The following is a 15,648-nucleotide window of genomic DNA, read 5'->3' as shown; positions in this document are numbered from 1 at the left end:
TGTGGCAAACAAGCAAAGAAGAGAGAGAGGGTAGTAGTAACATAGGTAGATACCGTAACATAATAAATGTTATGCTACTACTCCCTCCTTTCCGGTTTATAGGGCTCAATTCAAAAATCTCACCAATCAAGGTAGATGGTGAGTGGTGGAATACTTTTTGTACTTTTGCAAAAGCACCTAATTAATGCTCTTGTTTTCCTAAAAAAATTATGTTTATCAATGCATTAATTGCAATGCATGCATGCATAAAGTACATGCATTGGTCAATTTTCTCTTAATACTTGCATGCAATGATTTAATGCACCTTGGAATGTGAACATGTGATGGAAAACAACCAAATTGAGCCTTATAAAATGGAAAAATTAAAATTTTGAGATAAGCCCTATAAACCGGAAAGGAGGGAGTATGTGTCATGCATGGCAATAAATGAGACCATCTATGATACTACTTTATGATACTATGCACTATAGATGTAGTATCATACACTAGTATCATATGCATGATACTAGTATATGTTACTCTCCACTATGACCAGCCTTATAACCGATGTACACTCTTTGTTGGAAGACCGAGGGAGTACACGTGCATGCACTCACATACACAGCCAGGGCGGTTCGCGCGCAAGGGTTGGAATCGTGTCGCGCCTGCGTAAAGTTTTCTTTAACTGATTTCTTTGCTCTGCCAACTGACAGGTGGGACCCAGAAACTAGGTGACAATTTAACCAGTCAACAAAGTGCCACGTCGACTATGTGGCCGGTCAGTAGGGTGCAATACGGTGCTCTACGATGAGCTAGTGATCGTATAATCACCGCAAAACTATATATAGTGACCGTAAAGAGCGTATTGTTACATACGTTGATCGCCAGTGTATTTTTCTCGTTTCAAATTAAGCCATATTAATCGGAAAGGACGCAGTATGGACTACTACTAGTACTAGTACTTCTTTGATGTGTCCCGTCAACTCGCCGAACGAGGAGAAGCTTGCTTACTACGCCTCTCCCTCGCCCACGCGCGCGGTGGTTCGCAGGATGAGGAGAGGGTTTTGACTACAATGCCCTCTCCCTCTCCCTCGCCCTCGCCCTCGCCCTCGCCCTCGCGGTGGATGTGCATCAGTTCAATCGGTGTCAGATTGCCAGAAGCATATTGTACTGTAGTACCATCATTGTTGGACCTTCCGAAGAGGCGAAGAGCCAAGTGCAAGGTTCACACAAGTATGAACTGTTGAACCTCCCGAAGAGGCAATGAGCCAAGTGCAAGGTTTTATAAGAGTTGTCATCCTAGTAGGAGTGTACTACAACTATAGCGACGATGCTATTGTATGATGCCGCCACGTCACATATATCCAAAGCTGTGCCACCTTTTTTTCTCAAAGAGCGCGTTGGAGCCCGTGCAACAACCACACAAGTTGCACGTACACATAACACATTTACTAGTAATAAATTCTAAAGGACAAATGCCAGTATGCCACACAAGTTCATCTCCAATTCATGTGATAAATTTGTGCACGGCTAGTCCACATATATTCATAGCGCTACTGTTCACAATTACCGTACTCCACTTACACGTTATAGATGGGCTACATGTCCTCCTCCAGGTTCTAGTCCCAGGTGTTCTTCATGGATGGCATGATCCATAGCGGTGGGCAACGGGAATCATTGTCGCAGCTTTCTAGTCCGGTTCCACACGATGGAGACTCACCCAAGCTAAAGCGGCATAAATCAGGGATAGCATGTCCCATCATGTCGTTCATCCAGCGGTGCACAATGAAGACACAACCATGCTTCATGAACGGCAGGCCTTTCGTGTCGTGCACGGAAGGTGGCATCCGCTTCACAATGGGGTAGCTGTCCCCGATGAAAAGCGAGTACTCTCCAAGAGTGTTCCTCGGCACCCACGTAGCATCACGGGGGTCGAACTCGGCGCCGTTCATCTGGTACATGCGGCATCCCAGATCTGGACACATGGTGACGTACATAGTCAAGGTCCATGCATAATAATGTTGTGCTCAAATATGGCGGTCAGTAATACTGTGCAGCAAATAGTACTACTCCGGTATAGAGGAAGTAAAATAACCGGCTTATTATATATAGCCAAACTCTTTGCTACATGGATGAGATAGTAAGACATGGAAAAACAAAAATGGTGGCAGCTAGTGGGTTCAAGTCTTCAAGGGCCTAGCTAGCTATACGCGTCCTCCAAGGTAAAAAGTACTCCTACTAGCACTACTAAGTATACTACTAGTACAACAATGAAAGAGAAGGCGAGAGGGTTAAAAATGGAATACCTGGGTAGATGATGACGGTCCGATCATGGTAGATTGTGTGACCATGTTGCACATCAGTGGTACCATGGGTAACGACTCCTAAGATAGTTGATCCCAATATGCCAAAGTCAGCTACAAGGTTCCAGGTTAGACCGAATCGCGGATGCAAATGCACATCCAGGACCGGCGATCTTATTTTGATCGGGGGATGACTGGTCCCTGCAAAATAATGGAGTACCGTTAGGGATGCAAATGATGGTTTGTGCATTCCGTTTGTAATCTCCCGTACCGTAGGATGGCAACCAGATGAAACAAGTCCCCTGGCTTGTCACCGCGAAGATGTGGCCTAGATGGCGCACGGCGTCTTCGAACATGTAGGGGTACAAATTTGCCACCGCCAACATGCGCCAGCCTCTGCCGTTACTGCCTCTTGCATTGATGGCAATCCTTATGTCGAACACCGCAATGAGATAGTAATCATCATAGCCGCATCGCTTTGTCGGCGGTTCCGCAATTGCAATCTTCTTCAATATCATGTAGGCATCATCATACGTATTCAAGCCTAGCCAGTCCGGAAGGCCGATCCCAATGGTGGAGAAGGGGTCTACCAGAATGGCCGCACTGTTGTGGATGTTGTGCAAAATGATGGTGGTATTCGGCCGGAGGTATGCAAGCCAATCTTCGTTGGCACCGACCCAGATCTATATATAAGATGGTGGGCAGCAGAGAAATTACGGGATGGAAATGGAATAACTAAGTACTACATGATCAAACTCCATTACTAACCTGCTCATCGGACAAAATCCGACTACCTCTCAACGTCGGCAACTCTAGCGGAGTCAACGTGCAACCATGGCCAGGGAGCGGTGGACTGTTCGAATGATTGTCCCATAGAAGAACCCTCTCCTCGAGGATGCATGGAAGACCAACAAGCATGGCCTTTTCCCAAGCATGTTTAAGCAGCGTCTTGAAAAAGTTGGTGCAGGAAGCACCAAGTCTTGTGGCGGTGAGGACATCGGAGCGGCACGCGATTTCTCCCAGAGGATCGTCGCCCAAGGTCTCCCAGCCCCGACGAGGAGGACAACCGCCTGGAGAATCCATGGGAGCAGCGACGAACTGCCTTCTCTTCGGGGGGAGGGGAACGGGCGAGGAGGAGATAAGAGCATAGTAACCGCAGGGCCTCGTCCCTTCCAACTGTAGATCGTTCCTCAGTGAAGGGGTGAGGCTATTATTTACTACTAGTACTAGCATTATGGAACATTATGGGATTGCATTATACTGTAAATAATAGCACTAGTAAGAAATTTTTGGCACTAGGTATTAGTTTTTGGCATGGATTAAGAAATTTTGGGTATGTTTTTGTTCGAAATATGCCCTAGAGGAATAATAAAAGGATTATTATTATATTTCTTTGTTCATGATAGTTGTCTTTTATTCATGCTATAATTGTATTATCCGAAAATCGTAATACACGTGTGAATACTTAGACCACAACATGTCCCTAGTAAGCCTCTAGTTGACTAGCTCGTTGATCAACAGATAGTCATGGTTTCCTGACTATGGACATTGGATGTCAATGATAACGGGATCACATCATTAGTAGAATGATGTGATGGACAAGATCCAATCCTAAGCATAGCACAAGATCGTGTAGTTCGTTTTGCTAGAGCTTTTCCAATGTCAAGTATCTCTTCCTTAGACCATGAGATCGTGTAACTCCCGGATACCGTAGGAGTGCTTTGGGTGTACCAAACGTCACAACGTAATTGGGTGACTATAAAGGTATACTACGGGCATCTCCGAAAGTGTCTGTTGGGTTGACACGGATCGAAACTGGGATTTGTCACTCTGTATTACGGAGAGGTATCACTGGGCCCACTCGGTAGTGCATCATCATAATGAGCTCAAAGTGACCAAGTGTCTGGTCACGGGATCATGCATTACGGTATGAGTAAAGTGACTTGCCGGTAACGAGATTGAACGAGGTCTTGGGATACCGACGATCGAATCACGGGCAAGTAACATACCGATTGACAAAGGGAATTGCATACAGGGTTACTTGAATCCTCGACATCGTGGTTCATCTGATGAGATCATCGAGGAGAATGTGGGATCCAACATGGGTATCCAGATCCCGCTGTTGGTTATTGACCGAAGAGCCATCTCGGTCATGTCTATGTGTCTCCCGAACCCGTAGGGTCTACCCACTTAAGGTTCGGTGACGCTAGGGTTGTATGAATATGAGTATGCAGCAAACCAAAAGTTTTTCGGAGTCCCGTATGAGATCCCGGACGTCACGAGGAGTTCTGGAATGGTCCGGAGATAAAGAATTATATATAGGAAGTGCAGTTTCGGCCATCGGGAGAATTTCGGGATCACCCGGTATTGTACCGGGACCACCGGAAGGGTCCCGGGGGTCCACCGGGTGGGGCCACCTATCACGGAGGGCCCCGTGGGCTGAAGTGGGAGGGGAACCAGCCCCTAGTGGGCTGGTACGCGCCCCCCTTGGGCCCCCCCGTGCCTAGGGTTGGAAACCCTAGGGTGGGGGCGCGCCCCACTTGCCTTGGTGGGCACTCCACCCCCCCTGGCCGCCGGCCCCTTGGGAGATCTGATCTCCAGGGCCGGCGCCCCCCCAAGGGGCCTATATAAAGGAGGGGGGAGGGAGGGCAGCCACACCTGAAGTCTTGGCGCCTCCCTCTCCCCTGCTACACCTCCTCCTCCTCCCGTAGTTGCTTGGCGAAGCCCTGCCGGAGCCCTGCTGCATCCACCACCACGCCGTCGTGCTGCTGGATCTTCATCAACCTCTCCTTCCCCTTGCTGGATCAAGAAGGAGGAGACGTCACGCTGACTGTACGTGTGTTGAACGCGGAGGTGCCGTCCGTTCGGCGCTAGGATCTCCGGTGATTTGGATCACGACGAGAATGACTCCCTCAACCCCGTTCTCTTGAACGCTTCTGCACGCGATCTACAAGGGTATGTAGATGCATCTCTCTCTCTCGTTGCTAGATGAACTCATAGATTGATCTTGATGAACGTAGGAATTTTTTTATTTTATGCAACGTTCCCCAACGGTGGCATCATGAGCTAGGTCTATGCGTAGTTCTCTATTGCACGAGTAGAACACAAATCTGTTGCGGGCGTAGATCTTGTCAACTTGCTTGCCACTACTAGTGTTATCTTGCTTCAGCGGTATTGTGAGATGAAGCGGCCCGGACCGACCTTACACGTACGCTTACGTGAGACAGGTTCCACCGACTAACATGCACTAGTTGCATAAGGTAGCTAGCGGGTGTCTGTCTCTCCTACTTTTGTTGGAGCGGATTTGATGAAAAGGGTCCTTATGAAGGGTAAATAGAAGTTGACAAAATCACGTTGTGGTTATTCGTAGGTAAGAAAAACGTTCTTGCTAGAACCCAATTGCAGCCACGTAAAAGATGCAACAACAATTAGAGGACGTCTAACTTGTTTTTGCAGCAATTGCTATGTGATGTGATATGGCCAAAAGTTGTGATGAATGATGAATGATATATTGTGATGTATGAGATCATGTTCTTGTAATAGGAATCACGACTTGCATGTCTATGAGTATGACAACCGGCAGGAGCCATAGGAGTTGTCTTAATTATTGTATGACCTGCGTGTCAATGATTTAACGCCATGTAATTACTTTACTTTATTGCTAAACCGTTAGCCATAGTAGTAGAAGTAATAGTTGGCGAGCAACTTGATGGAGACACAATGATGGAGATCATGGTGTCATGCCGGTGACGAAGATGATCATGGAGCCCCGAAGATGGAGATCAAAGGAGCTATATGATATTGGCCATATCATGTCACTACTATATATAATTGCATGTGATGTTTATTATGTTTATGCGTCTTGTTTACTTAGAACGGAGGTAGTAAATAAGATGATCCCTCATAATAATTTCAAGAAGGCATTCCCCCTAACTGTGCGCCGTTGCTAAAGTTCGTCGTTTCGAAGCACCACGTGATGATCGGGTGTGATAGATTCCTGGGTTCACATACAACGGGTGTAAGACAGTTTTACACATGCATAAACACTTAGGGTTAACTTGACGAGCCTAGCATGTACAGACATGGCCTCGGAACACAGAGACCGAAAGGTCGAACATGAGTCGTATGAAAGATACGATCAACATTGAGATGTTCACCGATGATGACTAGTCCGCCTCACGTGATGATCGGACACAGCCTAGTCGACTCGGATCATGTAACACTTAGATGACTAGAGGGATGTCAAATCTGAGTGGGAGTTCATTAAATAATTTGATTAGATGAACTTAATTATCATGAACTTAGTCTAAAATCTTTTGCAAAATATGTCTTGTAGATCAAATGGCCAACGCTCATGTCAACATGAACTTTAACGCGTTCCTAGAGAAAACCAAGCTGAAAGATGATGGCAGCAACTATATGGACGGGGTCCGGAACCTGAGGATCATCCTCATAGCTGCCAAGAAAGCATATGTCCTAGAAGGACCGCTAGGTGAAGCACCCATCCCAGAGAACCAAGATGTTATGAACGCTTGGCAGTCATGTGTTGATGATTACTCCCTCGTTCAGTGCGGCATGCTTTACCGCTTAGAACCGGGGCTCCAAAAGCGTTTTGAGCAACACGGAGCATATGAGATGTTCAAGGAGCTGAAAATGGTTTTTAAAGCTCATGCCCGGGTCGAGAGATATGAAGTCTCCGACAAGTTTTATAGTTGTAAGATGGAGGAAAATAGTTCTGTTAGTGAGCACATACTCAAAATATCTGGGTTGCACAACCGCCTGTCCCAGCTGGACATTAACCTCCCAGACAAGGCGGTCATTGACAGAATCCTTCAGTCGCTCCCACCGAGCTACAAGAGCTTTGTGATGAACTACAATATGCAGGGGATGGTGAAGACCATTCCTGAAGTATTTTCAATGCTAAAGTCACTAGAGCTAGAAATCAAGAAAGAACATCAAGTGTTGATGGTCAATAAAACCACCAAGTTCAAGAAGGGCAAGGGTAAGAAGAACTTCAAGAAGGACGGCAAAGATGTTGCCGCGCCCGGTAAGCCAGTTGCCGGGAAGAAGTCAAAGAATGGACCCAAGCCTGAGACTGAGTGCTTTTATTGCAAATGGAAGGGTCACTGGAAGCGGAACTACCCCAAATACTGAGCGAACAAGAAGGCCGGCAACACTAAAGGTATATTTTATATACATGTAATTGATGTGTACCTTACCAGTACTCGTAGTAACTCCTGGGTATTTGATACCGGTGCCGTTGCTCACATTTGTAACTCACAGCAGGAGCTGTGGAATAAGCGGAGACTGGCGAAGGACGAGGTGACGATGCGTGTCGGGAATGGTTCCAAGGTCGATGTGATCGCCGTCGGCACGCTACCTCTACATTTACCTACGGGATTAGTTTTAAACCTCAATAATTGTTATTTAGTGCCAAGTTTGAGCATGAACATTGTATCTGGATCTCGTTTAATGCGAGATGGCTACTCATTTAAATCCGAGAATAATGGTTGTTCTATTTATATGAGAGATATGTTTTATGGTCATGCCCCGATGGTCAATGGTTTATTCTTAATGAATCTCGAACGTAATGTTACACATATTCATAGTGTGAATACCAAAAGATGTAAAGTTGATAACGATAGTCCCACATACTTGTGGCACCGCCGCCTTGGTCACATTGGTGTCAAGCGCATGAAGAAGCTCCATGCTGATGGACTTTTAGAGTCTCTCGATTATGAATCATTTGACACATGCGAACCATGCCTCATGGGCAAAATGACCAAGACTCCGTTCTCCGGAACAATGGAGCGAGCAACCAACTTATTGGAAATCATACATACAGATGTGTGTGGTCCAATGAGCGTTGAGGCTCGCGGAGGATATCGTTATGTTCTCACTCTCACTGATGACTTAAGTAGATATGGGTATGTCTACTTGATGAAACACAAGTCTGAGACCTTTGAAAAGTTCAAGGAATTTCAGAATGAAGTAGAGAATCAACGTGACCGAAAGATAAAATTCTTACGATCAGATCGTGGAGGAGAATATTTAAGTCACGAATTTGGTACGCACTTAAGGAAATGTGGAATCGTTTCACAACTCACGCTGCGTGGAACACCTCAGCGTAACGGTGTGTCCGAACGTTGTAATCGAACTCTATTGGATATGGAGCGGCCTATGATGTCTCTTACTGATTTACCGCTATCATTTTGGGGATACGCTCTAGAGACAGCTACATTCTCTCTAAATAGGGCACCATCAAAATCCGTTGAGACAACACCGTATGAATTATAGTTTGGGAAGAAACCTAAGCTGTCGTTTCTAAAAGTTTGGGGATGCGATGCTTATGTCAAGAAACTTCAACCTGAAAAGCTCGAACCCAAGTCGGAAAAATGCGTCTTCATAGGATACCCTAAAGAAACCATTGGGTATACCTTCTACCTATCCGAAGGCAAGATCTTTGTTGCCAAGAATGGATCCTTTCTGGAAAAAGAGTTTCTCTCGAAAGGAGTAAGTGGGAGGAAAGTAGAACTCGATGAAGTACTACCTCTTGAACCGGAAAGTAGTGCAGCTCAGGAAAATGTTCCTGTGGTGCCTACACCGACTGGAGAGGAAATTAATGATGATGATCAAGGTACTTCGGATCAAGTTGCTACTGAACTTCGTAGGTCCACAAGGACACGTTCCACACCAGAGTGGTATGGCAACCCTGTCCTGGAAATCATGTTGTTAGACAACGGTGAACCTTCAAACTATGAAGAAGCGATGGCGGTCCCAGATTCCAACAAATGGCTTGAAGCCATGCAATCCGAGATAGAATCCATGTATAAAACAAAGTATGGACTTTGACAGACTTGCCCGATGATCGGCAAGCGATAGAAAACAAATGGATCTTTAAGAAGAAGACGGACGCGGATGGTAATGTTACCATCTATAAAGCTCGACTTGTCGCTAAGGGTTATCGGCAAGTTCAAGGGATTGACTAAGATGAGACTTTCTCTCCTGTAGCGAAGCTGAAGTCCGTCCGAATCATGTTAGCAATTGCCGCATACTATGATTATGAGATATGGCAGATGGACGTCAAAACGGCATTCCTTAACGGCTATCTTAAGGAAGAGCTGTATATGATGCAGCCAGAAGGTTTTATCGATCCTAAGAATGCTAACAAGGTGTGCAAGCTCTAGCAATCCATTTATGGGCTGGTGCAAGCATCTCGGAGTTGGAACATTCGCTTTAATGAGATGATCAAAGCGTTTGGGTTTATGCAGACTTATGGAGAAGCCTGCGTTTACAAGAAAGTGAGTGGGAGCTCTGTAGCATTTCTCATATTATATGTAGATGACATACTTTTGATGGGAAATGATATAGAATTTTTGGACAGCATTAAGGCCTACTTGAATAAGTGTTTTTCAATGAAAGACCTTGGAGAAGCTGCTTACATATTAGCCATCAAGATCTATAGGGATAGATCGAGACGCCTCATAGGTCTTTCACAAAGCACATACCTTGATAAGATATTGAAGAAGTTCAATATGGATCAGTCCAAGAAAGGGTTCTTGCCTATATTGCAAGGTGTGGGATTGAGCTCGGCTCAATGCCTGACCATGGCAGAAGATAAAGAAGAGATGAGTGTCATCCCCTATGCCTCAGCCATAGGATCTGTTATGTATGCCATGCTGTGTACCAGACCAGATGTAAACCTTGCCGTAAGTTTGGTAGGTAGGTACCAAAGTAATCCCGGCAAGGAACACTAGACAGCGGTCAAGAATATCCTAAAGTACCTAAAAAGGACAAAGGCCATGTTTCTCCTTTATGGAGGTGACGAAGAGCTCGTCGTAAAGGGTTACGTTGATGCTAGCTTCGACACAGATCTGGATGACTCTAAGTCACAAACCGGATACGTGTATATGTTGAATCGTGTAGCAGTGAGCTGGTGCAGTTGCAAGAAGAGCGTCGTGGCACGATCTACATGTGAAGCGGAGTACATGGCAGCCTCGGAGGCAGCGCATGAAGCAATATGGATGAAGGAGTTCATCACCGACCTAGGAGTCATACCCAATGCGTCGGGGCTGATCACTCTCTTCCGTGACAACACTGGAGCTATTGCCCTTGCCAAGGAGCCCAGGTTTCACAAGAAGACCAGGCACATCAATCGTCGTTTCAACTCCATCCGTGAAAACGTTCAAGATGGAGACATAGATATTTGCAAAGTACATATGGATCTGAATGTCGGAGATCTGTTGACTAAACCTCTTCCGCGAGCAAAACATGATCAACACCAGAACTCTATGGGTGTTCGACACATCACAATGTAACTAGATTATTGACTCTAGTGAAAGTGGGAGACTGTTGGAAATATGCCCTAGAGGCAATAATAAAAGGATTATTATTATATTTCTTTGTTCATGATAGTTGTCTTTTATTCATGCTATAATTGTATTATCCGGAAATCGTAATACACGTGTGAATACTTAGACCACAACATGTCCCTACTAAGCCTCTAGTTGACTAGCTCGTTGATCAACAGATAGTCATGGTTTCCTGACTATGGACATTGGATGTCAATGATAACGGGATCACATCATTAGTAGAATGATGTGATGGACAAGACCCAATCCTAAGCATAGCACAAGATCGTGTAGTTCGTTTTGCTAGAGCTTTTCCAATGCCAAGTATCTCTTCCTTTGACCATGAGATCGTGTAACTCCCAGATACCGTAGGAGTGCTTTGGGTGTACCAAACGTCACAACGTAATTGGGTGACTATAAAGGTATACTACGGGTATCTCCGAAAGTGTCTGTTGGGTTGACACGGATCGAGACTGGGATTTGTCACTCCGTATTACGGAGAGGTATCACTAGGCCCACTCGGTAGTGCATCATCATAATGAGCTCAAAGTGACCAAGTGTTTGGTCATGGGATCATGCATTACGGTACGAGTAAAGTGACTTGCCGGTAACGAGATTGAACGAGGTATTGGGATACCAACGATGGAATCTCGGGCAAGTAACATACCGATTGACAAAGGGAATTGCATACGGGGTTACTTGAATCCTCGACATCGTGGTTCATCCGATGAGATCATCGAGGAGCATGTGGGAGCCAACATGGGTATCCAGATCCCGCTGTTGGTTATTGACCGGAGAGCCGTCTCGGTCATGTCTACGTGTCTCCCGAACCCGTAGGGTCTACACACTTAAGGTTCGGTGACGCTAGGGTTGTATGAATATGAGTATGCAGCAAACCAAAAGTTGTTCGGAGTCTCGGATGGGATCCCGGACATCACGAGGAGTTCCGGAATGGTCCGGAGGTAAAGAATTATATATAGGAAATGCAGTTTCGGCCATCGGGAGAATTTCGGGATCACCCGGTATTGTACCGGGACCACCGGAAGGGTCCCGGGGGTCCACCGGGTGGGGCCACCTATCTCGGAGGGCCCTGTGGGCTGAAGCGGGAGGGAAACCATCCCCTAGTGGGCTGGTGCGCCCCCCCCTTGCCCCCCCTGCGCCTAGGGTTGGAAACCCTAGGGTGGGGGCGCGCCCCACTTGCCTTGGGGGGCACTCCCCCCCCCCTGGCCGTCGCCCCCTTGGGAGATCTGATCTCCAGCGCCGGCGCCCCCCCAGGGGGCCTATATAAAGGAGGGGGGAGGGAGGGCAGCCACACCTGAAGTCTTGGCACCTCCCTCTCCCCTGCTACACCTCCTCCTCCTCCCGTAGTTGCTTGGCGAAGCCCTGCCGGAGCCCTGCTGCATCCACCACCACGCCGTCGTGCTGTTGGATCTTCATCAACCTCTCCTTCCATTGCTGGATCAAGAAGGAGGAGACGTCACGTTGACCGTACGTGTGTTGAACGCGGAGGTGCCGTCCGTTCGGCGCTAGGATCTCCGGTGATTTGGATCACGACGAGAACGACTCCCTCAACCCCGTTCTCTTGAATGCTTCCGCACACGATCTACAAGGGTATGTAGATGCATCTCTCTCTCTCGTTGCTAGATGAACTCATAGATTGATCTTGGTGAATGTAGGAAATTTTTTATTTTATGCAACGTTTCCCAACAGTTTTTGCCATTTTTTGTACACGCCAACTAGTGTAAAAAAACATCTTACATTATGTGACGAAGGAGTACGTACTCATACTGTAGCAGTACTAGTACTACTTTTCTCAACTAGCAGTGCGATGTACTGTACTTCTTGTCTAGTTCTAGTATAGTGCACCTGTTTTGAACTCTTGAATCTCAGGGCCAAGGAGCTACAGTTGGAAGTGGAGGGTACTACTGTTCTCTAGAACCATCGTTGTACTATCAATGCAGGGAAAGTACACCTGCGTAGTGGCCTAGTGGGTACTCTCGATGCTCTATTCAGCCGCTCCTCTCACGCACACACTAGCAGCCTGTTTATTAGCGACGGTTATTGCGGGGGCAGAACATTTGAGTTATTTGATACAACGAAACTAGGCTTTTCGCTTCTATTTGTGGAGGTGTAATGGATCTCGTCAAACTTTGTTAGTAGTTCCTTCTTTATGAATGAGATGAAGCAAAGCTTTTGCGTCTGTTTCAAAAAAAACACGTCAATAGGAATTTCTTTTATAGTAGAGCCGATAATGGAGTGAAGTCAATGCGTGCAACGCCACAAGCTATAGAGTAGTAGTAGAGCAATTTACGTACAAAGCCATATTGCATAGTTCCCAATGCCCTGCCAGGCTTTTCCGGCTCCTCGGGCTTAATTGGGAGGCGCTAGTTTAAATACACTACTAGCTGATGAGGAAGCTGCAAGCGAGGTGCGGCTAGGGAGAGCACGCGAGCCACGGGATGTTGCCATGCTGGGAAGGAAAACCCGTTCATGTGGCTAGGCTATCCAGTGCACCCAGATTGTGGGGCCGCATGTCTGTTTGACTTCAAAACTCAAACTACCTGTGTAAAATATTGGCTCGCAGCAAAGTGTGGTAGTACTATTTTAAAAAAAAAGGCCGCCGTGCGTTCGACCGAGATCGAACCCACAAAACGAGGTATACACTCCCGCGACCACTAGTAGTACTCGTTGGAGTACAACGCAACCTAGAATCGCCTTTTGTTGCTAGTAGTACGTACATTGTTCCTTACAAGAAACCCCTAACAATGCAAGAAATCACTAAAATGCCAAGAAACTACTACCACTTGCATACGTGGCAGACTTAAGATAAGACTACCTTAATATCAACCATTGTACATGCTCTTACCAACAAAAATCCTCGAATGACCTCCAACCTCCGTCCCATCCACCTAGTCATCCGCGGCCATGGGACGCAGCTACCGCCGCTGGCAGAAGGCGAGGTCAAAACCGGCGGCAGTGCGGAGCCCATGTTGCGGTAGCCCGGATGCCAGCTCCGTCCGGCGCTCGCGACCGCTAGCTAGCCAAGATAGCTCCATCCAGCTACTTGTCTGCAAGGTTTGCTAGCTAGATTGGCATGGCAGCGCAGCGGCTTGCTCACGCGTGTCGCGCTAAGGCCAGCCATCTGGCTCGAGCGAAGGCCAGCGCGACGGCTTGCTCGCTCGTGAGTCACGCTCGGGCCAGCCTGCCAACCTGTGCGGAGGTCAGCACGGCATCTAGCCCGTCCGGTGGAGCGGCGACCAACTCGCTCATCACCGGCGCCACCGACGAACACTCATCAGTACTGTTTGAAGTAATGTTGAAGAAACATAATGATTTGAGGGGGAATAACAGGATAGAAGGTCAGATGTGGGTCCCTCATGTCAATGGTCAAACAAAATGTGTTGGTTTAAGCTGCCTCGTCAGCACAGACGTGTGGGCCAACCCTGTCATAAATGGGTTTAAACAAACCTAATTGGTAGGAGTACTAGGTAGTAGTTTTTGGCGTGGATTAAGAAATTTTGGGTATGTTTTTGCTATTTTTTGTACAATAGATTCTTCCTAGGGCTGGTTGAAAGTGGTAGTTTTTTGTTAAATACTCTACATATTGTAAGTAGGAGTGAAAGTTAAGCTTTGGAAGCCAATAAGCAAGGCTAGTTACATAGCGCATATGTGTACATGATTGAAAGTAAATATCAACCATGAGTGACTAATATCTTGATGGAAAACTCGAAACTATGGAATACTAGGAAAAAAATGCATGGTTGGAAATACTAGCAATGTTCATGTCCGTTGCAACGAATCATAATTAGAATAATACTTATTCACAAACTTGGTACAAAACACTCTAATTTTGATATACATATGTCACTAGAGATATATTATGTTTCAATTAGAATATATTCCTTGGGCTGTTTTGGTGAGGTCAGGGAGGGATGTGGTTGGTTTTAAGATACTAATTATGGGTTTTTCTGCAAATTGGTAGGCAAGTGGGATGTTGGTGAGAAAAGGCAACAACTTACCTCACAATCGTTGGATGTAGATCTAGTGGTTAGAAATGACGGATGGCAGACACGCCAGCATCACCAACTTAGTCTTGTTTAGGAGTACTAGCAAGATCCGTGCATTGCACGGAACATCAAGATGCATTTTTTATAAAACACTTGTTGCATTGACCCTTGCGGGAGTAATCCCATGTGTAAAAACTAATGATATCTCGAGAAATATGAGATAAGGTGAAGAGGAGTGGGGTGTGGTGGTGGTTGGTGGTCGGACTGAGCGGAGGCATGGGGATTGACGACGCCGGCAGCGGCCACCAGGCCAGTTTGTTCCAGAGGCTTCCTTTCTTAATTGCTCAACAATGAGGTTTGTTGGAGATAAGGATGAACGAGGGAAGGCCTTGTCTGCAAATGTGGAGAGGGGTGCGGGTATCTTTTAGTTTAATTTCCATCCGTCAGATATAGATGGGACGGTCTATATTGCAAGATGTCACACGTACCATCATCACCAACTCGGTTTTTTATAAGAGAAGAAATATAAGTATGGAGATACAAATGTATTATCGATACTTGCTTCCGTAAACTAGCATCTACATTCTATTCAACGCCTTGGCATGTGGGGCCTTAGCACAATGACTTCTTGACTGCGTAAAACAAAGATTTTCCCGTCACCGACAAGGAGGGGGTGACGGCGACGTGCTTTTTGGCTTGGTCTAGTCCTAGTAGTCATACTAGGTGGTCCAAGCACGTGTAGATTTATTCTTTTTGACGTCCCGTGTTCGCCGTACTGCCACGAATGTTGATTAATAGACGGTAAGTTATTCACAGGGAAACCCTTGTTGAGCGTGTTTGCGAGAGAGAGAGAGAGATAGTGTGAGTGTGTGATATGTTAGAGACTGAGGCAATGATAATAGATTCTTTGTGTCTATGTGTGTGGAGGATAGAGAGAGACATGTACATGGGGCTTTGTGTTGTGTAATGTGGAGACACATATACATAATTAGAGAGTGAGTGTGTGAG

Source organism: Triticum aestivum, chromosome 5B (assembly GCF_018294505.1).
Source record: "Triticum aestivum cultivar Chinese Spring chromosome 5B, IWGSC CS RefSeq v2.1, whole genome shotgun sequence".
NCBI lineage: Eukaryota > Viridiplantae > Streptophyta > Magnoliopsida > Poales > Poaceae > Triticum > Triticum aestivum.
Note: the sequence above shows the minus strand (reverse complement) of the source record.